Consider the following 23771-nt stretch of genomic DNA (forward strand, 5'->3'; position numbering starts at 1 on the left):
GAGAGGAGGAGCGGGAGAAAGAGCGACAGTTAATTCAGGAGGCAGAGGAACCCGTGGCTGAGCAAAGGAGACGGGAGAAGGAGAGGCAGAGACTAGAGGAGGCGGAGAGGGCTGTGATGAAGGGATCAGAAAAGGAGCAGGTAGAGGAGGGAGCGGTTCCCCTGTATGATCCGGAGGATTGGGTGCCGGGACGTGTTTTGCGAACCGCGCCACAAGCTCACCCTAACATGGCGCCGACATCCGCTTTCTCCCCGGATGTCTCTCCGGAGGTCGGGAGAGGCGGAGCACGGCCAAAGGAAGGAGGAAGGAAAGTCAGGACACCCCCTCTTACGCGCGTAGCGGAAGAGGAAGAGAGTGGGCCGGACTCAATCGAGGGGTCGGCTCAACGGTTAGAGGAGGCGTGGCAACTGGTGGGCGGACACCGCTGTCGTCCGCCGCACGCAGCGGTAAAACAAAAGGCTATCTCCGGCTGTAAGGCGCAGTCGGCAGCAGCCAGTGAAAAGGCAACGCCTATGCCTTTAATACCTGCGCCCGACCCAGCTACAGATCCGCTGCAGATGTTGCAGCGAGTAGTAGAGGAGATACAGGAGCAGGTGAAGCAACAGCGGCAGCTGCTACAAGCAGCTGGGGAACAGAAAGGAGTTCCCGATTCACCGAAGGTCACGTTGCCAGACTGGAAAATTGTAGCAAAGGAATGTGTTATGGACGGCATACGTTTTGAAGGACCCCCTTTAGTTTGCCCAGTCCGAGCTAGTCCAGGCGGTGTAGGGGTGGAGTGGTCTCCGTTAGATAGCAAGCTTTTGCAACAAGTGAAGAAGGCCGTGGATGATTACGGCTTAGGACATCCCATGACAGGCTCTCTTTTAGATGTGGTTTTTTCAGGTTCACTGACTCCCTGGGATTCGCGACAGTTTTGCAGTATGATTTTGACTCACACCTTTTTCTTGATTTAGAAAGAAGCTTGGACAAACAGATTACAAGCAGCACTAGTTGAGACCCAACAAGAAAGACCCAGAAACAGGAAAGTGGGAAGGTGGGAGGCGCTTGGTGACACAGGGAAGAGGGTATGCTGCAGTACAGTCATCAGAGCACCCAGACTCACGTGTGCGCTGGGTGCCGTCACGGTGGTTGAAACCAGACCTCAGTCAATAACGATTTGTTGTGAGTTATTTTGCAGGATGCCGTTCAGAAGATCATCTGAGTACCTGCACTGTGGTCGTTGTGACCTTTGGGTGCTTGTCAAGTATGACCGCTGTGGACAACAACTCTGGAGACGCACCAGCCGAGCATCAAAATGGTGTGACCGATGTTTTGAACACCGCAGATCCACTTTACAGCAACCGCTGTGTGTGCCCCATAAGCAGGGGACTATGATATGCTTTTAGACAAAGCCAATCAATTACAGGAGGCAGGTGACAGTGGCTTGACAATCTCCTCTCGTCGACCTGGCAATGGCTCCTGTCTTTGATTGACTGAAAAACGTTGACCCTATTTGGAATCCTTTTGGTGGTGGTTATTATGGTTTGTTGTGGGATACCAGCACTGACTGTTTGCGTGCGGAAACTCTTTATACAGAGTGCGGGTACCCACCAGTACACGAATTACTATGAGGTGGTGGGATCGATTATAACTGTAACGCCAGTTTGTACCGTCGGTTATCCGCCATAGTGAGGGGGGACTTGTAGGGATTGGCGCTCGGAAGATCTCGCGATGTACGGAAAGAGAAGGGTTAAAGGAGGCGGGGTGACCGACAGACAGTATATAAGGGCGTGACGCAGTTGAATAAACGCCATTTGCAGCATCCTCATATTGGTGTCAGTGCTCTGTGGCCCAGGGTATGGTGGACCCTGTGCCGAGTCCCACGGGGTGATCAGACGAATGTCTACAAGTGGTGACCCTGACGTGATTGGACATCGGCGGATTACGCGGGGCGTAATCGAAGGCCTGGCCAGGCATGGAAGGAGTCCTGAAGGTGTTGGACTCGTGCTCTAGAGAGGTAAAAATCCCTATGGGACAAAAAGAAGCGAAAGCTTGCCTAGAGCGGCTCCTGAAAGAGGAAGCGATAGAGCGCCCGGGGGACATATTGTCTCCTGAGTGCTGGCCGAAATGCACCGCGGCTTTAGCGGAACGGGCTATGGCGACGCAGCATGGTCCGGAGTTAAAGACGTGGGGGCGGATTAGGGCGATTTTCAGGAAAGTGCGGGAGGAGGGCTTAACATGGAAGGAAGCAAAGAGATTGATGCACGCGCAGGCGGAGCGGGGCGTGCAGGCGGATGGGGAGGCGCGGACAGAAGGGCTGACGGAGGTAGCGGAGCAGACGCCTCTGGTGCTCCCAGTGCAGCCGTCGGCACCGGCCGAACCACCGGGATACCCTTGGGAGGAGTTTGAACGGGAGCGTGAACGGGCGAGAGAGGAGGAGCGGGAGAAAGAGCGACAGTTAATTCAGGAGGCAGAGGAACCCGTGGCTGAGCAAAGGAGACGGGAGAAGGAGAGGCAGAGACTAGAGGAGGCGGAGAGGGCTGTGATGAAGGGATCAGAAAAGGAGCAGGTAGAGGAGGGAGCGGTTCCCCTGTATGATCCGGAGGATTGGGTGCCGGGACGTGTTTTGCGAACCGCGCCACAAGCTCACCCTAACATGGCGCCGACATCCGCTTTCTCCCCGGATGTCTCTCCGGAGGTCGGGAGAGGCGGAGCACGGCCAAAGGAAGGAGGAAGGAAAGTCAGGACACCCCCTCTTACGCGCGTAGCGGAAGAGGAAGAGAGTGGGCCGGACTCAATCGAGGGGTCGGCTCAACGGTTAGAGGAGGCGTGGCAACTGGTGGGCGGACACCGCTGTCGTCCGCCGCCCGCAGCGGTAAAACAAAAGGCTATCTCCGGCTGTAAGGCGCAGTCGGCAGCAGCCAGTGAAAAGGCAACGCCTATGCCTTTAATACCTGCGCCCGACCCAGCTACAGATCCGCTGCAGATGTTGCAGCGAGTAGTAGAGGAGATACAGGAGCAGGTGAAGCAACAGCGGCAGCTGCTACAAGCAGCTGGGGAACAGAAAGGAGTTCCCGATTCACCGAAGGTCACGTTGCCAGACTGGAAAATTGTAGCAAAGGAATGTGTTATGGACGGCATACGTTTTGAAGGACCCCCTTTAGTTTGCCCAGTCCGAGCTAGTCCAGGCGGTGTAGGGGTGGAGTGGTCTCCGTTAGATAGCAAGCTTTTGCAACAAGTGAAGAAGGCCGTGGATGATTACGGCTTAGGACATCCCATGACAGGCTCTCTTTTAGATGTGGTTTTTTCAGGTTCACTGACTCCCTGGGATTCGCGACAGTTTTGCAGTATGATTTTGACTCACACCTTTTTCTTGATTTAGAAAGAAGCTTGGACAAACAGATTACAAGCAGCACTAGTTGAGACCCAACAAGAAAGACCCAGAAACAGGAAAGTGGGAAGGTGGGAGGCGCTTGGTGACACAGGGAAGAGGGTATGCTGCAGTACAGTCATCAGAGCACCCAGACTCACGTGTGCGCTGGGTGCCGTCACGGTGGTTGAAACCAGACCTCAGTCAATAACGATTTGTTGTGAGTTATTTTGCAGGATGCCGTTCAGAAGATCATCTGAGTACCTGCACTGTGGTCGTTGTGACCTTTGGGTGCTTGTCAAGTATGACCGCTGTGGACAACAACTCTGGAGACGCACCAGCCGAGCATCAAAATGGTGTGACCGATGTTTTGAACACCGCAGATCCACTTTACAGCAACCGCTGTGTGTGCCCCATAAGCAGGGGACTATGATATGCTTTTAGACAAAGCCAATCAATTACAGGAGGCAGGTGACAGTGGCTTGACAATCTCCTCTCGTCGACCTGGCAATGGCTCCTGTCTTTGATTGACTGAAAAACGTTGACCCTATTTGGAATCCTTTTGGTGGTGGTTATTATGGTTTGTTGTGGGATACCAGCACTGACTGTTTGCGTGCGGAAACTCTTTATACAGAGTGCGGGTACCCACCAGTACACGAATTACTATGAGGTGGTGGGATCGATTATAACTGTAACGCCAGTTTGTACCGTCGGTTATCCGCCATAGTGAGGGGGGACTTGTAGGGATTGGCGCTCGGAAGATCTCGCGATGTACGGAAAGAGAAGGGTTAAAGGAGGCGGGGTGACCGACAGACAGTATATAAGGGCGTGACGCAGTTGAATAAACGCCATTTGCAGCATCCTCATATTGGTGTCAGTGCTCTGTGGCCCAGGGTATGGTGGACCCTGTGCCGAGTCCCACGGGGTGATCAGACGAATGTCTACAGGAGTTGGCCTGCGGGTAAGATTGCTGCTTGGGAACTAACTGGGCATCGGTTGGTGAGTGGTGAGCAATTGCATTGTGCTTCACTTGTTTTGTATATTCCAATTCTGAATTATTATTATTATTGTTGTTATTATAATTATTAGATTCTTCCTTTCTGTTCTATTAAATTGTTCTTATCTCAACCCACAAGTTTTACCTTTTCCCTTCTGATTTTCCCCCCCATCCCACTGGGGGGTGGGGGGGGAGTGAGTGAGTGGCTCCATGGTGCTTAGTTGCTGGCTGGGGTTAAACCATGACACTGAACTTTTTGAACCTTTCGATAACTTCCCTATTCTGGAATCACCTTGTTTCTATTTCACCTTTAAAACATTTGACTAATGCTGTGTAGCATGGAACCATTATTAGAGTTCTACTTGAGTGCCTTTTCAGGGAACATTGCAAGCAAGTACAATTAGCATTGGCTAAGGGCCTGTCTGGAAAGATAGACCTTCATGTCATAAACTGGAATTTTTCACATCAAGAACATTCAAGTTGCACTTACCTTGTTTCCAACATATGCAATACTAAATGAAAAGGAAAAAGTCACTGGAAAGCTAGTGGTTAAAGCAATAATGACATTTGAAAAACAAAAAATGCCCTTTCAAATTTTACTTAAGAAGTCATCACTGCTGGGGAAAACTTTGCTGCCAAGAGACTTTTAAAAACAACCCTTCATACTTCCTGTTCCCGCATAGCAATATGAACTCTGAACACTTAGAGCCTACTGTGCTGTCAAACAATCCAGGGCAAAATATGCAACACGTTTCCTGAACGTAATTCTGCAGGAAGCAGAAGAGCTATTGCAAATCTTCTTTGAAACTATCAGCTCCTCTGAGACACGGAGTTTTGAAGAAGAGTCTTAAAGAGTGATTGTGCTTTTTCTCTCAGAAACCCACATATCACTCAAGAGAAAAGAGAAAGCACAGAGAGCTCAGTATAGCTTCTACAGAAATACAGTCAATAACAGTATACTTGTCAAGATGACTACACAGTTATACAGGCAGAGAGCAAGAAACTAGGAATTCAGGTTGGTTTGTTTGGGTTTTTTTTCAGATCTGTCATATTTGAATGGTAGGATGAAAAGTCTCTAGCTAGACCAGCAGTTTAGAAAGCAAAAACTGTTAGGAACTTGGGAAGGATCAGTGTGGTTTTGTGTGATGATATGGAAGTGAAATGTTGTAAACTGTTGGCTTCTAAATCTAAAGAAATATAGGGAGCAGGAAAAGAGACGGGACTTCAGATGTTTTCTTAAAAATTAAATAATTTCCTGTATCACTTTGAAAGGCAGAAAAGCTGAAGGAATTTGAGAGGTTAACAGATGTGTACCAAAGATACTTGCCTAGTCTTTGGCATACAGTCTTTCCATCTTTCTTAATCCACAAAAGCAAGTGATTAAAGACTTTTATTCCAGGCACATGTGACAGACTGACCTGCATAAATCTATCATCTTAGTCTGAGTATTTAAAAATGGATATGATTGGAAAGGTCTACTGTGTCAATGGGAATTAGAGTATTAATGGCATAAGGGGATGCATTTTATACGGCTCGTTATGAATTTGAATATTTAAAAAATTAAAATGTTTTACAATACTTTCTACCCATAATGATCATGCATATTAAGTATGAACAGGAAAATGTTCATGCATAATACTTGCTCTTTGTTAACCTCAGTCCCTGAGCATTTCAGTTTTAAAATTAAAGTCTTGTGTGTAGTTTTTTTCTGAAGCTGATGTTATAGCACAAAGCCATTCTAATATAAGCATCACTGAAAGAAATACCTGCTGAATTCTATTTACTTTTTAAAATGTACGTCATTCTGATTCTGTGACAAATAAAACATAATTGTAAAGTCTTCATGAAGATAGTACATTTTGTAATGCTAGGTTGTTTTCCATCCCTTTTTTTTAATGACCATCTTAGCAAATAGTAAAAACAATGTTTTAAATGTGTCCAAACTTTTCTTTCTGAGACATGTGCACAGTTGAAACCTAATTTGATATTTTTTTTTTCCCCTAAATGTGAAAGGAAGTACAGGGGGACTTTGTCTGGCCTGATACTCAGATCACTTTCAAGAGCATAAGAGTCTTAATCCGTTCTGCCAGCTATGGCTCACACCCTAGATGGTAACAACAGTGACCCAGGAATTGTGCCGAAGAATATCTCTATTTTAGGACAACGTGGTTCTCTGGAATATTCTTCTTATAGCTGCTATTTGTCAATTGACCTATAGTAAGTCAGGCTTTTTCTGGAAAGATATTTGCTGCACAGAAGAGGGCACAAATCAAAACTGGTATAATACTGCATGAACAAATGAACTTAAAAACAGAACAAGGGACAACACAGGAGATGATGGCTTCAGCTTGCCTATTTCCTATTTTGTTTGAAAATGCTAAGATTCCTTTTATAAATTAGCTAGATAGATTAACTGGATCTTAAAAAATAAATGAATATTAAGCAAGATCAAAGTCTAACAAACAGTCTAACAAACTGGTAAATGAGATGGTCAGAGTATAAGAGGCATTCCAGAATAAAGCAAAGAGATATCTGTGAAATGAAAAGAGTTGAAGCTGATATAATTGATGGAGAGGACTGAGGAAAAGGAAATATGAAAAGGGAGCTAGCTAAGGGTTACAGGCAGCAGCGATGTATGCAGAGCTTAGGAATCAAAGGATGTTTTGAATCAGCTGCTCAGCATGGTGCCCAGGCACTGAAATAGCACAAACAGAGCCACGGCAGGGCCTGTGTTCATGGGAGCTCGGTCTGAGGAGCTGAACAGGCTCCAGAGGACATATAGGTTCAACCCCTCCAGGGAGAACAATTGATTTGGTTTTCCAGAGTCACAGGAGACATGGACTTTAAAACATCTTTGGAAATTTGGTCACAATCCCGACATGGGGAATAAAGGGAAGAAAAGGATGGTGAATTCATTCTGTATTTGATAAGCTGTTCATTTACATCACACTCTTTCATCAAAACCAAAATTTTACATGATTGGTGAAAATTCCCACTGGTATGGCAACAGAAACCGGTAATATTGCTCAAATATTGCAGTACATTTCAGACTCCAAATGTGACAAATTCAGTTACTACTGCAAAGAGCAAGATTAATCAAAAGAAAGGCATAAAATAGGATCAGCAATAGTGCTCAGGTAGCTTGTCAAGGCTTGCTTCTAGCATTCGAATACAAAAAAAAAGTGGAAATGAGCAGAATAGTGGAGTGTGATTAAATTCCGGTCTTCATTTCCTCTTCAGTTTTTCTCTTCTCTAATCTCTGTTGGGGGGGATGTGTTGCAGCTTGTTTACTTGCAACCTGTACAAGATGCACATGATTTAATATACACTGTACATGAGCCTGATGCTGAATTTATAAATCAAGCAATTTTTTATTTGCTTTACTCTGTGAAATGTGGTTAAGTATGTTTACATTGTTTGAAGCACTAATTAAGGGATTTATATTCTACTTGACAATACATTAGTGCTAAACATTTGATTGGCTTTTGTAAGATCCTCTTCTGACAAAAAATAACACTGAGCTATAAATTATATTCAATCACATACAAAAACAGCCAAGACAAAATCTTCAGAACTATGACCATTGGACATGCCCAGCTAATAAGTATGATACCTATTTTGTTCTACCTACAGCCCTTGGAAATTAAATGCATTATTACAAAGTGTATTTCTGAAAAAGGCTTGGCCCTACTGTCCTAAAGATTTCTTCCCTCACTCTTTTCTCTTTGAGAAGTGTGAATTTGCAGCAGTAGGTTTCTTTTGTTTCCCCAGCCCAGTGCTCCAGCCTGCGTACATGTTCTCATGTGTCTGTATCCTGGTTGTGATATTCCTCTTTGACTCAGCCAAAAAAACTATTAACAGCCCTAGAGAGAGAGTTTCTAAGCTTTGTCTCTGTGCCTACTCTTGGTCCCAAGCCAGCATGGAAAATTCTGTTACATGCAGGTCCCTCGGGGTTTCTTTCTGAGCCTCTGCCACCTGAGGATACTGAGTGTTTGGGAGAGGTGGAATCACTTCACTCTGTCCAGGAAACTAAATATAAGTTCTGCAAAAAGAGAGGTCTTCCTGGGGTAAATAGTATTCTGAATTATGATAAAAAGCCTAGATGCAACTTTTTGTTGTATTGGGGTTTTGCTTTCAGAAGGGGTAAGATATCAGAATATTTTACTTCAGAAGTATTAGCTTCCCATGGAAGTCACATGGGGATGACCCGGTCATTCAATGGATCTGGGATGGTCAACTCAGCAGTTCCCAGATGACATGCTGAAAAACTGGGGAGCTGAGAATCTGTAGCCTCTGAGCTACCTACTTCTTTGGTATGCTTTCTACCTTGGTCATATGGAGCAATTAGCCTGGAAACCCTAAGATTTTGTAACCTAGAAGACTCAAATTTCTGGGAACTTGAGGACCTATCTTAGAAACCAGGAAACCTGGGATGCTTCCCCAATAAATTCTCCAACAAGACACATACAAGCCTGCAGAAAGTGTTCCTAGAAGACAAATAAATTGTGTTCTTCCGGCAGCAGCTCCGTGCAGCAAAGGACATAGGAAGTAGAGAGCAAAAGCATCTCCTGCTCAGCCTGTCTCTTCTGCTTCCAGTAAGTGAAACTCCAGAACCCACTTTAACCTGATCTAACCTCACTTATACTGGTGGGAAGACTGCATAGAGTCTACCTTCCTGAAAACTAAAACTTCAGAGTATGGCATTACCAGAACACAAAAACATTTATTTCACCTGTCTAAATTCTGTTTTATCATTACCTGTAACTTGATATGACTTTATCGCATTCTCATGGTGTTCAATTTATCACTGTGAGTGCCAGCACTTCCAACTCAGATCGCCAGTCTCCAAACATTACCTCTCTCATCTGAGGTTTTCTCTCACCGGTGTTTAATGTTTCCCTGCACTGTTTTTTTGCTATGAAGAACTTCAGGAAGTCTGACCTCAGTTCAGCTCATTGGCAGTTGTTTTATCTCATAGATGTAATGATAGAGTGAACCATGCCCAGCCAGTTTTCACAAAACAATTTTTTTTTTTTTATTTAGAACAAAAATTTTCTGAGAAAACATATCCCAAAACAATTTTACTATATTTTATGTGCTATTCACATGGGACTCTGCAAAGCACTCAAGCACTTAATTTTTCTTGTTATTGAACTGTCCACACATCCTACCCCCTCCCTCACCCTCTAATATTTCTCTAGCATTAGGAAGCCAATGAGAGCAGTACATATTGTTTCCCGCACAGATAAGTCTTGTATTTAGAAAGACAGATTTATTTCCATGTCAAAAACATTTCTAACATCTCTCCAGAATATTTTTTGAAGTTTCTCAGGATGTGAAAGGCAGTAGGAAATTCACATCAGTCAACTCATTTAGTTTTCGTAAATGCAAGAAAAATAAACACTTCCACAAGATATCTTCAGAGCAGAAGCTTAATTCTACTGATATTTCTTTATGTTATGTCTCTAATGCCTAAATATTATTTGTAACCTCCACTTTTCACCTCTTCTCCCCCTTCAAGTACTCTGAAGAGTCTTGTCCCACACAGACAAATTATTAGATACCAAACCCCTGTAACTTCAAATTGTTGGAATCTGGACTGGAATATACAAATTTTTTTTCTACTGTTATCTTGTTTTTTAAAAGGAAACTCCTGAATAAGTTGGTGATATCCTTAACATGCATCTTGTTATAAAATTTTCAAAAATTATCTTCAAGCTTCATGAACATTTTCTTTTCTTTTTTTTTTTTTTTTTTTTTTTTTTTTTGTTAAACAGGACATAAGAAAAATTTCCATTCTTACCAAATGTAGTATATGTACAGCGTCAGCATTTGTCTTTGTTTTGTTTGTTGGTGGGGGGAATTAAAAGGTTGATGATTCCCATGCCAATATAATCAATAGAAAGGAGGACAAACTGTATCTATGTTATATTTCTTGTATACCTACTTCATCTGAAATAATATGTTCTCCTGGATCACCATATCAGATGCTTTCACAGATGGACTACAGATATATTAGGGTCAATAAATTTACATTCATTTAAATTGGTCTTACACAATCTACCTGCAACAGAACTTTACTGCTTTTCATCCCATTCTCCTCTTATCACCACGTCCTTCACTGAGCTTCCCTTCAGAATCTGTTCTTAAATCTTGTGTAGCAGTGAGGTCAAACTAAGTGGTACTTTCACATTTTTGTTTTTCCTGTTCTACAGGCAGAAGATGTTGACAGGTTCTTTGAAAAATCCTTGCTACTGAACTTTCAGCACCATATCCCATTAGTATTATAACCTAATATTTCACAGAATTATATTTCCTTAAAAATTTTCAAGTATTTGCAGACAAATGGCAATAAAAGCTTCCCTTGTCTCTTTTATTTCTTGTCATTCCAATGATATGTCTCAGTATAACCAAAAAATATGCGTCAGAAGGATCTTCCAGAGATCATCTAGTCAATATTCTTTCCCCAGTGCAGCATCAGTGCATGTATACACAGTGGAAACAGCATACCATTTTGTATTTATTTTCAGGTTATGATATAAGTAACATTCCTGACAGATACTTGTCTAAGACTTCCAATGGTGCAGACTCTGTGCCCCTTTCAGGCAATCTATTTTGATGCTTCACTATAATGTTGGACATTTTTCTTAGTACCTTTCCAGATTATTACTTGTTTAGTTTGAATCTTCTGCCTGTTCTATCATCTTTCATCTGGCCAGGAATTTATTTTCTGTCTCTTTGCAGTTATCTTTTGCATATTTAAAGGTTACTGTATCACTTTGAAGCGTCTGATCTTACAGCTAAACAATGCCCATACTTTTTCCTCATACATCATCTTTTTCAAAACAGTCTTATGATCTGTCCTATGGTTCTATCAATTAGACCACACCTTTTTTGATGTGCAGTATCAGAAACTGGACAAAATATTCACTGAATCTTTATCAAAGCTAAGTAGAATATGATATTTCCAGCATGTATTGTATTTATTATTCTGGTTAGAGGGAAAAGTCAGGTGTATGCCCTTTATTGGAAATAGCATAACATTTTGTTTTTATGTTCAAACTGGAATCAACCACATTAAGATTTTGTTCTGAAGACTAATGATTTATCTAGTTCTGTAGTCTCTAGTTACATAGTTGATTACTCCAGTTTAAATGTACAATTTTCCACTTGTCCTATTCTAGAGTTTCAGCTCCTTTCCAGTTTAAAATTGCTTTGAGTTTTTGTCCAAACATTTAGTCTCCCCATTCTTCCCAACAGCAGCTTGATGTATTCTGTAAGTAAAATGAACATAGTCTCTGTTCTGTCACTTAGTTTATTAATGAACATATTAGTGGTAATGGAATCAGAGGTGAACTCTGATTAAGTCAGTTCTTTACACTTTCATTTTCACTGTAAACCATTAATACTTCTGAGTAGTTTTCCAACCAGTTATGTATTTGAGATGATTAGTTTTTCTGCATTGGCTTATTGCTGCTCAAAGCTTCCCCAGTTTACTTATGAAAATGCCATGTGGGAGTGCAATGGGCAAAATCCTTTTTCTTTTTTTGTACAGCCCTGGTACCTTCTTAATGAAGAAAATGAGGTTGGTTCAACACAAATTGTTCTTGACAAGTGCATGTTAGCTTTTATGCATCTAAGCTGTTTTCTTTTAGGTGCTTATAGATTGTTCTTGTCCATTTTCTAGGAATTAAGCTGAACACCCAATCTATACTTACCTCAGTCTTCTTTTTTTCCCCTCACCTTTTTGAAGATAGGCATTATGTTCATCCTTCAAAAGCCATTTTTGTAAATCATTACCCCTCTTTTAGGGTGAACTGAACTCAAAATGCAGTGCAAAAGAATAAGTGGGAAATTCTACATGTAAATCAACTACGTAAATGAAGAACAGGAAAGTAAGCAGTTGCTCTGCAGAACAGAATCTGAGCACTCAAAGACAAACATTAGGAGACCTAAGAATCCTTCATCCTTTTCTTTTAGCATTTAGAGACAATGTATTCAGACCCTGGCAATCTAAAACATAGATTTTTGTCAACATATTCTTTTACCTGTTCATATACTATTCATTCAGTGAGTCAGTGGCTGCAAATTCATTAGCCACATGATTGCGTTTTGTATTTTCCTGTAAACTCATGAAAAATGTCATTGATTTCTTGGTATCATCTACCAATAACTTACCCCTCTGTTGACAGTGCAGCAATGGTTTTCCTGGACTCCTACGACATTTGCACAGCTTTTTATTTTCACTTGTGATATCCCTGGATAATTTAATATTTTCTTTTTGCTATGGCCTATCTAGTTTTGTCCTTGTATGCTTAGTCTTTAGTTTTATTTGTCCTTTAAAATCTGATCAAGTTTTTACTTCCTGCATGCTTTGCTTTCGAACTTGAGGTCAGTATCCATTTCACGGTCAAATTGTCCTCTTAGTACCATTCTGATCTTTTCTCACCAGTGGGACAGTTTGTACTTGCACCCTTGTTACTGATTCTTCAAAGAAGTGCCAACTCTTCTTAAACCCCTTTTTCCTGAGACTTGCCTCTCAAATTTCTGTATCAGTTCTCCGAGTTTAATGGGGTCTGTCTTCCTGCAATCTAGTAGTCTAATTTTCCTCCTTCAATTTTCCTTCAAAATTTTTTTCCAGATCTTCCATGTTTTCTAAAGTCTGGGAATATGATCTCTTTCTTTCTCCTCAAATAATTTTTTTCTCCTTCAAATAAGGCCTTTATTTATGCCTTGCTTATTTAATTATATCTTCTTTATCAAAAAGACTGTAGTCAGTGGATCACATAAAGTTGTTGGAGACATTTTTTTCCTCAGTAGTTTTCTTTTCTAGAAAATATTTAGATAAAATCCTTTGTAACCTCCAACTACTGTGTTGTGTATCATTCAACCAACTGCTCAGTGAAAAGCAATGTCCTTACATCTTTAATAGTTCTGTTATCTATGTCCCCTCTTCCAATCTGATATTTATTTTCCTCCTCTTCTCCATCAGAGTGCCATTGCTCTCTGACTTTTCTTTGCCATTTTTTTTCGCTGTCATCTTCAGTTACCCAATTTCTGTACTCCACTGAATCTGAAAAAATCAGTTTAAAAAGTAAGATCACATTTCCAGTTTAAAGTCTAAGGCTATCTCTGTGAGAATTGAGCATTAAGACTGGTTTAAAAAATGTTCCTCCAGTGAGTTAAAAATATTGATACTTTACTCTTTTTCCTATAATAATGCTTTTTTATATGATTTTCTTTTTCTGTTGCATATCTCAATGCTATGTCACTGCTGTACCATAGGTATTACAGCCATTTTAGCTTATTTTTTCTCTCTTTTAAATAACATTTATTCATGTTGTTAAAGACTACATATAACCATATTGGTACCACTACTTGTGATTTAGTTAGCTGACTTCATTCTAGAAACTACTGATCATAAGAAGTACTCATCTTGGGTTTAGAATACATAATGGATGTTCTTTCTGCAATCTCAGAAGAGAAAGCATTGTTCTGCTGAATCACAGAAATGTGTGCGTGACATCTGTAAGAGTCTCATCTTCACATTAAGAGACTGTCTTTTGAATGGAGCACAGGACCAGGTAAATATACAAACACCCAATCCTTTTGAGCAGAATCTTTTCTCACTTCCATCTAATTTTCATAAGCAAGGGAACTGACGAAGTAAGCTTTGTGGATTTTTTTCTTTTGTATCTAGTGGGAATTCCCCTTGCTGCCAACTGCAGCTGTTGACACTTGGCCTTCTGCTGTGCATCTCTGAGAAGAGCCTGGTCCTGTAACCCCTCCTAGGTCATGAAGACAGCAGTTAGACTCTCCCAAACCCTATTGGCTTTTTCTTCTCTAGGATGAACAAACTCTTATTTTACATCATGAGTTCCAGCCCCTTCACCACCTTGGTCCTCTGTGAGACTGCCCAATTAGTCAACGTCTGTATGGTTGGTAATGGAGGCTTGAAACTGGGTACAATACTCCAGACATGCCCTCATAAGTCCTGAGGAAGGGAAATAATCACTTCCTTTGACCTGATGGCTATACTTTTCCTAACGCACACCAGAAAACCATTGGCTTTCTTCACCAAAACAGTACGCTGCTGATTCCTCTTCAACTTGCCTGCCAGGAGAAGGCCGCCAGGTCTTTTTTTAAAAAAAATTGCTTCACAACTAGTTGGTCCTCAGCATGTAGTCTCCAGCTTGAGTCGATGCATCTCGGGTACCTTTACATTCGCCTTTGTTGGACTTCATGCAGTTTCTGCCAGCCCATTCTTCCAGCTTGTCAAGGTCTCTCTGAACAGTAGCCCTACCCTTCCAAATATCATGTCATCTGCAGACTTGCTCTCCTCTTCATCACCTCGGCCATTTTGCCATTCACCCTCACCCACAGAGCCCAATAGTTGCACTTGATCCTGTCAAAGTCCTTCTAGGGAGTATTATTTCCTCCAGGCCACTCCTTGCAGACTCTTCTGAAGCTCTTTAATCAGTACAGATGAAGTGCTCTGTTCTCCACAAACTAACAAACTTATCATTGGAAGAGAGAGGAATAGAAATACTACATTTGAATAGCAGGAGATGTCATCCAGTAGGTGTGAGAGCAGACCTCTGGTATCCGTTTAGCTGTGTATTAAAATATTGTGTATATATAATTAAGCCTGTATTCAGATTTTAGATATTGCTAGCTCAAGTTTTCTGTTCAAATTTCCAGGTATAGACACAATCCATGGCTGTTGTAATGTGATGAAACTCTACTGAGACTCCCAATTCAGCTGAGGATCTGGCTGTAAAACTGAATCTGTAATAAATTAATGGGGATTTTTTTTTTTTTTTTTCTTTCTAGCTTGAATGTTTTACATTTCCAGGAATCATTTTTTGCTGATATATTATAGAAATTAGAATTGTTTGTTACTTTCAGAAAAGACTGGGTTGAAAGTTAACATCTTTCACATGAATGTAGAGTAGAAAATGTTTATGATTATTAAAAAGTATTTATCCAGGCAAAGTATTCCTCATTTGTGAATATAAATTTGCAAAACTATACATTTAAAATCTGGGGAAAATTTAGAGGAATAATATATTGGCTCAAAATGTGCATACTATGAAATCTATTACACTATTTTATATACTTTTATGAGTGTAAACTCATTAAATGTTATTCCTTTTGTTGCAAAGTTCTGAAGCTTGCTTGCAGTTGACATCATTGATAACATAAAAATATTCTGGGTTTAAAAGTAGTCTCAAGAAAAAGCACATTGCACTCACTGAAAAATACATTCTGTCAGTCAACGCAGATTTTTTAATCTCAACTGAAAGAAGATGGGAGAGAAAAGTCTTTATTTTATCTTATGATTACTTTGCTTTAACTCTCTGCCCTAAAGCAAAATATAAAATTCAAAGAAAGGCAATGAAAAATAACAGTGAAAATGAATCACCAAATGAGTTACGGAGTAATCACTGATGGAAGAACAGAGACTGATAAAGGTAATAACATTTCACTGTCGTCTTAAAAGAACCTGAAATTAACTGGTAAATACTAAACTCAATCCAAAAGATAAATCTATGATTAAAAATATAGCTACTGTTCCATACAAAAACTTTAGTTTCTGCAGACAAGCATTAGGTATGGTTGAAAGAAATAGTTTCAGAGTGTTACATACCAGGAATGCAGAAGTAGCCAAATTCCACTCAAGAACAGTATGACTGGCTGCACTTAGGTAGCAATACAGTGTACAAGCTTGGCCCCACTGAAGTCAAAGGTATAATTTCTATTCTTAGGATAAACTCGAAATTCTTATGGAGGCTTTGACACTATGACTCAAACTATGGCTAATCAGTTGCTTGCTCTTCCTTGAAGGTTTGTCATTCCTGTTAGCTGGGGATTCCTGACCTCCCTAACCACAAACTCAAATTAACACCAAATTCTTCGCTTAAGTTTCCTTTAATGAGGCAGTACAGCAAGCAGCAAGGCAGAATAGCGAAACATTGCTGGACAAACAGTAAACACTCCCTGTCCAACAGCTGGGATCCAAAGATCCTGGCTACAGCTTCCTGAACACAGAATATTGCTTTCCAATAAATATCACTACATGGTTGCTAATTGGCTACAAAACAAATGTATTTGTCACCTATCAAAATCATATATTTTGCCTCATGGATTCTTGGCTTGTTTGCACCTAGATGGGAGGGAAGTGACCATTTGAACTAGGTCTGTGATGCTCTACGTTCCAGCTTAGTTCATTTGAATGCTGGGATATAGTTATCATTATCTTGCCATCATTATTATTTCCTAGAACAAGGACCCTGAAGTAGCTGAGAGCTTCCCTGTAAATTATCATACACACTTTTTATGATCAGTTGTACACGTTTACACCAGTCAGTTAATGATGCACACAAATATCTATCTATATGTGAAAACAGCCACTTGAGTTTGTGAACACATTCTACTTTCCAATATGGATATAAATTTCCCTTTTCCTCTGCAAATTATATACCAAATCTATATGTACCACAAATCTAACATTTCCAACATTTTGTGTATGCAAATTGCTTGTCTGGCAGGCACCATATGCTAGCAGTGTAAGGAGCATGGAGTAAAGTAGTGTTTCTGTCCTAATTGCTGGGAACCTAATCAGCAAACCTGGGACAAAAATAACCAATAAGTGAAAATGCTGCATAATTGTCCTTTTGTTTGATTATCTAGGTGCAGTTAATAACAAACAGCCAAACATTAAAATTGTTAATTCAGTTTGCATAAGCCATGAAAATTGCAGTTAATTGTACTCCCAAAGTTTGTGAGCCTTTGGAAATTGTCTTTTTTGCCAAAAAAAAAATGAATCTCTTAATTAATGTGGTTTTTTTTCCGAAAACAGACTCTGCAGTGAGGCCTCCTTAATGTAATCGTTCCTCAGCTAGATTAAAACAGTATCTAGTGGAAAATACCGTTTTCATTCTTTTGGGGATACATTATAAATTCCAAAACTGTTCCAAACCTCATGATTTATCTTCTAATCTGGCTTTATTTGCTCATTACTAACACCTTGATCATTGTCTGTTTTGATTACTGCTGAAATGAACACGTTTTAGATTCTCAACATATGCATATATGTACATAATGTAATACTGTAACTAGACCAAACAAAGGATCTGTTCTGTAAGAAAATATAATGAGTAAATTACACATCTTGTACTGTAACATAGATATCCTTTTACAGGATTATTCTGTACTGTGGAGGGATTCCAGAATGGTGAAAGTATAGAATTCTTTTAATCCAGAAAACACTTTGTCTCCAATATCATTATTCTAGTTGTTTTATTTATCATATAATAATCCAGTTTAGTTCAAATTTTAGAAAATTCCCAAGAATTTTCAGACTTTGAATGTTAACTTACCAAAACCATTCCTTACTTTTCATATGCTTTTTTCCATTCTTTTCATTCAGTTATGTATACTCTGTAGGGCAATATTTTTTTTTTTAAACCTAAACACTGCAACCATTGGGTTTCAATGTGAGTTCCCATCTTATGGAGTTCTGCAGTTGCTCATCAGATGCTTGCATTTGGTAATCAAATGTGGGTTTACGTTTAGCTTTTAGAACTAAAAGAGTACTTCACTGAAAAAAAACCAGAACAAAATATCCTCCCCATACCATGGCCTGTTAAGGGCAGAAGGGACTGGAAGTTGTAAAAATCTCTTTTTGGAGAATTTTGAATGCACATCACACTTGCTCCAACTTTCACAGGCTCAATTACTCATTTAGCTTCAGTCAGACTCCCTTAGGCTCACACCCACTTACTGACACGTAATTACATTTCATTTCACAATAACTCTGATATGACTCCTGGAATCCAACTGTGTCAAAAGGTCTAACTCACAGGCCAATTGTAAGGAATAATTGTGCTGCCAAAAAAAAAAGGAACCAAAAAAAATTAAGTGTATGTAAATTACAGCCAAAGAAAGCGCTTATACTCCTCTTTTCTAGACCCCCTACGATTCAGCTTTGAGTGACTAACCTTCAGAGCTGATCTCACACAAATTTGTGCCCTGAAAATTGCTTCAGGTTATTTATATGATTAACATTATCTTTTGCTTCTTCACACATGTTGTCTTTTCTCCTTCCTCTTCACCTTCTTTTGCATTCCAACTCACAATGTGTGGCAAGATACAAAATAAATACTATTTGAAGTGAAATTGATACATCTTTCCGATTTAAGAAGAGCATTTCATACTGAAATGCTGAAGCTGTAAGCAGCATGAAGCAGGTGTGTTGATGTACATGTGTAGGTGTTGCATGGATGAGGGAAATATGCAGCTTGCTGATGGAACGGGGTAACATTAGTTGCATGTCACCGTTAGGCAAAGGCAGACTTTGACCTGTGATGATAAGTGTGATGATGATATTTAACAGGCTGCATGTAGTAACTATGTTTCATTTTAACTTGATCTAAAGTCACGATAATGCCTTATGAGTCTAAACATACGTTCTATTTCTACATCTACTAGGCCTAGTGTCAGTCTCTGCATCACCTTGTTCATATGTATATTTTATTTTCATTAAATTAAAGGTTCAGTGGCATTGTTGTGTTGGCATGTAACACTTTAACAGTGACAGTGACATAAGAACCCAAGAGAGCATGAAGAAATTCCATACTTCCAAGACATCCCACACCATTATCCTTTCCCCGCTACGGTGCTTGTGCTGCCAATTCTCAGTTCTTTACAAAGCAGCACAACACATTTTGGATGAAACTCGGATACCGGAATTGTGATCCAAATTTTTCAACACATTCTTGACAGCTTCAGATACACGATAAAAGTGATTTTTCCTGTACTGAGCTCATAGCATTATTTGAAATCCAGCTACAGGATCAGCCTCCAGCTTCCCAGTGAGAACCCTCTGTAGGTTTGAGGCAGACAGAAGCTGTGAGCCTCCCAGGCTGACAGGAAAGAAATCTGTACTGTGACATGGTCTAGAGATTAAGAAATAACTTTATCACAACTTTTTGCCCTTAGCACCATCAACTTTGATATGCAAATCCAGCTTTAATTTGATAAGATTTGGAACTATTGCTTATACAATATCGCTCATCGCCAATAGTAGGTAATGCAATAGATTTCAGTCCCTGTACTTCTCGGCTTATTCCAAAAGAAGAAAGGGACAATAATGAGAAACTTTAACAGGTAGATATGGTAGAAGATACATGTGAATATTGCAGCCCAGGACTCTGAAGGAAGAACACGTCATGTAAACTCAGTAAAGCTCTTATTTCATATCTAACAGGAGAAATACTGATTGTGGCTTCTAAAATTGTCACTGGTTTCTTGTTGGCTGCCCAGAGATTTAGATTATATAGCGCAACACATAAATAAAGGAATAGTTAACTAATCTCCTCATATTATGCCTCAGTTTCTGACATTCAGTATGCTTTTCCTTTCTTAAAAGAAGTAAGCTGGATAATTGTTAAATTAATTCCTTATTTTGCTAGCATCCCATAGAACCAAAAGCACACTTAAAATTGTAGCTGCTACTTTACTGAAAGAAATCATAAGGTATTTGATGTACTATAGATCATGTATGTGATTAAGAATTTTTTTTTTCCTGGTTACACGCATTGAATATATTTTTCAGGGTGAGAAGGGGAATGACAGAGTGAAATTACTTTAATCCCCAGGAAATATTCTCTCAGGTGGCTGCATTTACAACCATCCAAAAGGCTGTGTTAAACAGAATGGAAAATTCTTTAACTCTGTGGTTATTTAGTTGCTTTTTCAATTACTAAGCGTATATTGCTTAAGGAGAAGAAAATGAAAACCAAGTTTCATTCTAATTTGTAATGAAAAGTTACATTGGGGTGTGAGTCAGACTGTATATCTTCTCTGTTTCAACTGTGACTTACACAAACATATGCACATGTGGCTTTCCTGTTGTTCATTAAATTCCATTGAAAATATCATATTTGTCTAAGCAGAGTAAAAGTCATGAAGTGTAACTCTTTACCATTACAACAGCAATTCTGTGGCCATATTGCATGGCTGGCAAAGGCACTATTGCATTTCATTTTTTTATGAAACTGAAAAATCAAAGCCTTTCTTTACCAAAAGTCCATTGAAATAAAAATGAAACTATTTCAATACAACATGCAATATTTGGAGAGAGAAGAAAAATTAAATAAGGACCTTTCTGTCCTTAGCATTGGAAATCAAGTACCCATCCAAACAAAGAAATGACACAGGGAAATGATGAAGATTAGAAACATATTATATGAAAAACAAATTGGAGCTAGTTATTGTAGAGGAATCAATTTTCACATTTACCCCAGCTTAGAAGCAATGTCAAATTAGTCATTATTTTGCTAAATGATTAGGCAAAAGACCCTTGGCCAGTGTATTTCAAGGCTCTTTTGCAAAAAACACTTAAATGAATACAGACTAAAATAGCCCCACTAACTATAATTCTGGTACCACAATGACTGGAGCACTTTACTGAATTTGCAACTAGAAATATAAAATGAAAAACTGTCCTTTCAGAAGAGCATGAAAATGTATCTTTCCACTTTCATTTAAAAAGAAGCTTTACACTTTTCAGAGAAGGGAAAAAACCATGAAGAAAATTTAAACCTAAGACATAAATATATTCAAACCCAATTTTTGGTAGCAATGTTCAGATTCCGATTAAAATGTATACATTGCAGTGCATTTGCGATCAAGGATTGAGTAATTTATTTACTATAAAATAAAACATGAGGTGGGATGGAAAGATAATTGAAGAGAAACTTGCAGACATTTTTAAACCCACCATCTCTAACTAGCATTATAAAGAAATCACATGAAGATAAGGATAATATATTTCAGTGAATGAAAACCAAAACTGGAGTGTAAAAGTATGAAAAGAATATTAGAAAAAATTCTTAAGATAATAATGGTTTGAAAAGCTCAACAAGTAACAACTAATTACAAGTGTTGCACCAGTGTTTCTGGGAAAAAAAAAAAAAAAAAAGGCAACTCCAAACACAATAAAAATATTTTCATTGATGTGGAAAATGCATCAAAGAGTTTACTTTTGTTGAAATGAAGAAAGATAATTAGTTGAGAGGAAAGAGTGAAAAGAAGTTGTGTTCAGTAAAAATCAAGATTTCTACAGTGATCTTTCTTTTAATACCCTCATTTTCAACAAAGTTCACTTCAAACTGCTCTATATGACTTTCCATCTATATTTACATTGTAGTACAGATACTTCAAAATGGTACTACTCTCAGATCAATGTCCTGAAACTAGAGCACTGGTATACTTTTTTCTCTACAAAGACATCGTCCAACGTGACTGAAACCACAGTACCCAGACCTGAGAACTGACATGCAGTTGTGAGTTCAGGGGGATGGACATAGACAAGAGATTTTTAAAATAAAGCAGGAAGAATAAGAGAATAATTGACATAAAGAAAATGAAATAAATAAAAAAAAAAAAAACAATAAATAGATCAATCTACAGAGATTTACAGATTAACATGCAAGTGAGAGAAAGAAGAAATCTTTAACAAGTCCTAACAATTGGTACAACAATTGACATATTTGATAATGGTATTCAGTAACCTGGTTATAATAGACTAGAAATGTAGTAGCTGCAATGTGCCTAAGTACAAGGTTCTCATTAAGGTTAGCTATCTCATTAATTTTTCCAGATGAACAAATGCCATCTTTGCCCAAATATCTGCATAATTCTTATTTCATTAGCAATATCCCTCTGTGTGTGGAGCAGGAGGAAGGAAAATGAAGAAGGAAAGAAAGTGAGAAAGATGACTCAATAAGAAAGGTAAGGGTAGTTATACTGGCTAAGAAAAGGTAAAACCAAGATCTTTGATAGCAAAATACTTCAAGTATAGTCTACACCTTTGTGGCTTGACTCAGAAAATAATTTAAGCTGGAAGGGAGCACTAGAGATCATCAGGTACAACCCTCTGCTCAAAATAGGGTCAGCTCTGCAGTACTTTTCTCTAGAAGAGAGAAAGTATGTTCAGGTGATCCTAGAGCGTGTAAGGGAGTAATTGATACGAAGAGAATGAAAGCAATGACAAAAGCTAAACTGTTGGTGTGGAGACCAGATTAATGCATATCATGGGGATGAGCTGTTGCTACGTGCTCAGCAGAAGATCTTCAAAAGGAGGATCCCATTTTAATTTCTTAGGTAGGAAATGAGATACACACTTGATCTTATAGCTTACAACTTCAAATTTCCAGTCAGTTCGAGTTATGTAGGATTAAATTCAATTGCAGAAGTTCTATGTTGATTAATTTAAATTACTAAATGCAACAACGAACTGAGTTTCCAGTTGTATTACATCAAAATTTATTGTCAGAAAATGTTGAGACAAGTATTTGTAAAACCATAAGAGACATTTGCCTTAAGATTTTTCTTGCTTTCCTTTTTCCACGTCTTTCCCTCTGCAGAAGATATTTAAAAAAATCTTTTACATTAGATACCTTTCTTTTATTGACAGATGCTCTTTTAAAATTTATTTTCTGAACTCTTTTTTGGAACTGTACAAAGAACCGGAAAAAACCATTTTTGTCATTGTATAAAATATGTTATAAATAAATTGTGGCACAATCAAGGGACTGTTCTGAGCAGAAACATGACAGTCACCCAGGAACGGCATGATGACTCACAGTCACTGTGGCTGCAGAGACACACTGCACTGGTAGCTTGGTTAAAGTTAATGTAGTTTCTCTCTCATTTTCATCAGGCTTGGCTGACAACTTCAAGAATAGTCCTTGGGAAACAGAACACAAACCCAGAAGAGAAAAGGGGAAACACTGAAAATGGCCAGTGTTACATGTTTTGTGTGTCACGTAGTAACAGGGACATGACAAACTAGAACTGTCCCATAGGAGAGGTGCCATTCGGGGTGGGGGTTATCTGTGAGTGTTTCCCGTTGTTGTCGCCCAAGTGTAAAGCCTTCTTTAACGTCAGTTGCACAAAGTTGTTAGCAGCGTATCACGGCTGTCCTAAAGAAACAGCTAAAATTCCTTACTTTTATGTATAAGCCTACAAAGACTTCATGGGCCTTATGCTCTTCCTCTAAAGCTGAACGACAAGGGAAACTGAAAAATAACACCTTTGATGTAGAAAGGACAGCTATAGCCCAGCAGGTTGCGAGTGATTTTCTAGTATTGTGCCCCATTTTTTGGTTGCTTGCTTTTTAATCAATAAATTTGAAAAAAATACAGACTCCAAAATTTTTGTCTTTCTTTATTCATTAAAAACACTGACAAATGTTTTCAATAGTTTTGTAATGATAAGTACGGATCTTCTGAAATGCAAACCTTATTTGATATGCCACTTGCTTTTACTGTTCTGGTAGGATATTCTGGCATGCTTAGCAAAGTTTAGAGCATGCTGAAACCCTTTAATAAATAAATAAATAAAAACAGTGCTGGA

Source organism: Accipiter gentilis, chromosome 3, assembly GCF_929443795.1.
Source record: "Accipiter gentilis chromosome 3, bAccGen1.1, whole genome shotgun sequence".
NCBI classification, from domain to species: Eukaryota; Metazoa; Chordata; class Aves; order Accipitriformes; family Accipitridae; genus Astur; species Astur gentilis.